Source organism: Tupaia chinensis, unplaced genomic scaffold, assembly GCF_000334495.1.
Source record: "Tupaia chinensis unplaced genomic scaffold, TupChi_1.0 Scaffold139935_1, whole genome shotgun sequence".
NCBI lineage: Eukaryota > Metazoa > Chordata > Mammalia > Scandentia > Tupaiidae > Tupaia > Tupaia belangeri.
In genome coordinates, this window is record NW_006199814.1 from 1,850,892 (window position 1) to 1,854,191 (window position 3,300).

Consider the following 3,300-nt stretch of genomic DNA (forward strand, 5'->3'; position numbering starts at 1 on the left):
CTCTTTCCTCCTATAACTCAACCGAAGAACTATTCAAAACAAACACACAAAACAGAAAGACAGCTACATTTCAAAATCAGTTAGCAGCTAAAGCAATGAAGAGTTTCAGACTGGCAATGAACATTTTTTTTCCTACAGAAATTTTAAAGAGAAATTATTTTATCACTACCAGTGTATAGCTACTGAAACCCAGCACTGAAAAATCTCTAACTTATACCATATTATATATTCTTATTTTCCTTATCAATCTCTTATTAGATAAAAAGCATAACCATTCAAAGAAAGAAGACAAATGTTCAAACTCTAGTGTTCCCGTTTAGTGAATATGCCTAGTTCTAGGCTGAATTATAATCTAGAATAGTTGTTCAATATGAATTATACTGTAAAATTGCACAGTAGCAGTCATACCTTTATTGGTGTGAAGCAACTTTTCTTCTGCTTCTGCGGTCATCCCACTAACTGCAGCAACTAGTCATCTGTTATTTTTCCCTTCACGAGGCAAACATATGTGAGGGAACTTGTAAAAACTCACAGAAAAATTAACTAAAGCACAAGTTTATTTGGGCACAAAGAAATTTGAAATCCATGAGTAACTGTCTCATAATATGCATTTTCTGTTAACTTACTAAAGACCCCACATATCAGATACTGGAAAACATACTAATTCTACACTGCAGTAAAATGAGTTTTGAAGCCAGAAATGCCACAGGCAGTTTCTCAAGGCCTATTTCCAGACATCTGGGAGCAGGGTGTCACAGGAACGGGGGTTCCCCCAACTCTTCTCAGTTTCAGTTCAAGGACCTGGAACCTTCTTCTGCTACTTTGTCTTCGTCCTTCACTCTGTGTTCATGATCCCTGGGTCCAAGATCCAGAATCCTCATGGGAGCGCTTGCCTTCGCTTTACTCTAAGCACAGACCACACATGCTAGTTAGCGTTCTTTTCTTTTCCTCATGAACCAAGGCTATTATGCTTGGACATCCAAATCTTATAGATTAGTTTAAGATTGAAAATTCTAAGTAGATAGTAATAAGAAAGAGGAAGGTGTTAATTGATGACATCCAGAGTGCCATGATGCTCTGGCGTATGTGGGAGAGGATAGAGGAGGGGAAATGAAACCTAGAAGGTGCTACCTCCTCTTCAGCCAAGGCAAACTGTCTGTTGATAAAGTGAAATCCAGCTCATTGGCCTAATATAAAAGCCAAGGTGGGAGTGTTTGTATATAATACCTATGTGGTGAGAATGAGCTATACTGGGTATTAATGAAATGCTCAATTACACTGTTTAATCTAACAGAGGACTAACAGAGAACTGTAAATGTAGAAAGATCACTAGAACAGAATTAAGAAAACTGTGATCTGGTTCCACAACGCCACTGCAGAGTAAGCAAATCGAAAGTTATTTTTCTTCTCTGGGCTTCATCAACAGTGAAGAAATTGAACTAGATAGACTCCCACATAATTTTTAATTCTAAAATTGATTGTAAATCACATAGCTGATTAACTTTATCTTAGAGTATAGTTGTCACTCAGTATAGTCATCTGCTCAAAGTCTAATCACTAAGTAGAAAATAATTACTGGAGAAGGCAAATTTAGTAGCGGCTCATAAGTCAAAATCATTTGAAACTTGGTTTGGAGGAGTAGTCCACAAAGCATACATAAGAAACAAAAGTTTTAAATTGTGAAGAATAAAACTTGGTTTGCAAACTGTAATGATTTCAACAGCAAACGTGATTTGGTATTCCCTGCAGAGTCAACACTTCGTGCCTAAAGGCATGTTTTTCATAAGCACACGGTCCCAAAGCGGTCTATTTCATATAATTTTAGTAACGTGTCCCAGCTGGCATCAATACAAGGATATGACAGGTTAATTTTTCTTCTTCAGTGTCCCAGAAAACAAATCCTTTAGATTAACCATATTTGGAGAAATTATAGTCAGGCTTTAGGACTACCTATTCAGGTCCGAGGAGGGAGGGGGTGGATGACTCCATAATATTTAACTTGAAGCACTTGTCATAAACAAATAGGACTTTTTAAATATCTTTAACTATAGGCTCCAGGAACTGAATTTATATTCCCATGATCTGTACCTCCAAACAACTCCTTATTCTCTGCTTATTTTAGAGTCAGAAGTGAGAATGGAATCAATTTCTTCATATTCATAGTTTCAAGCCACCAAATAGGTTGGCAACATTTCAGGCGACCCTTCTGACCTAGAAAACGGTATTGTATATCAGATACTTTAAAGTAAATGGAAAAAAGGTTATGAAACATCTGGCATTTCAAACATGCTCTGAATTGATTTGGCGACAATTTGGGTCTGGAAGAGATTATGCAGTATTCCGGGTGAGATCATCTGATTCATGCTGTTTTCATAACCAAATTTCCCTCTGGAGTGAAGAACCGTATGTGGTTACTGAACAAGCAAGTGTTACTAAAGACTTCTTTAATCATCTTGGAATGAGGTTGGCCAAGGTAGATTACATAAATATACATATTTATTGTGTGTGTGTGTGTGTGTGTATGCGTGTGTTCATGTGTGGGAATGCATGTGTATTTCATCCACACACACTTGTATGTATATATGTGTATATAAATATGATGGGTCTTCAAAAGTTTGTGGAAATGTGAATTATGAAAAAAATTGTATGTACTTCAAAATATTTTTTCATCGAAATCTGTACTTTAATGTCATCCATGAAATTTTGAAGTCCTTCATACACATATATTCAAAATACACTCTTAAACATTTTAGATATTGTTCATGCAAAGAAATATTCTGAATAAAGCAACTATATTTCTAAATACTTCCCCTCATGCACATAGCTCGTTTAGAAACCTGGTATAATCTATGATGTTCCCACCCCAAATGAAACATTTAGATTAAACTCTCAGATTTTAAAATTGAATAATCAATTAAGAGTCTTCAGTTGTATACATTGCATATCCAGAGGCAATCTGGGGTAAAACTCTTTTCTGAAGACCTTAGGATTCATTTCCACATCCCTTCAACTTCTCAGTGCAGGAAATATAAAGTCAGAAGACTACATGCATCTGTATCATGAGAGCTTCTGTGAGCTAATGGTCTGAAAGTTTTTAGTTCATACATAGTAGTAAATAATCACAAAAATTGTTCTGCTGAGAAAGAAAACAGGTGACCATTTAACTTAAATATTTTTCAATAAATTCTATTTATTATAACAAATAGAAGGCATGGTGGTTAAGGGCACTAGACTCCCACATGGCTGACTTTGGTTTGAGTCCTGGACTGGATGGCTTGCTTTCTGACTTTCCCATTCTCT

The 3,300-nt window shown here is 36.0% G+C and overlaps 1 protein-coding gene across 1 annotated transcript in view; it reads right to left on the minus strand.

Annotated features, from left to right (window-relative positions):
• TES (testin LIM domain protein) overlaps positions 1-487 on the minus strand; it is a 26,971-nt gene extending 26,484 nt beyond the window's left edge. Inside the window, exon 1 of the mRNA XM_006162382.3 lies at positions 409-487. The gene's annotated coding sequence lies outside the window, so the exon portion shown is untranslated. The remainder of the gene's footprint in view (positions 1-408) is intronic.
• Between the last annotated feature and the right edge of the window lie 2,813 nt (positions 488-3,300).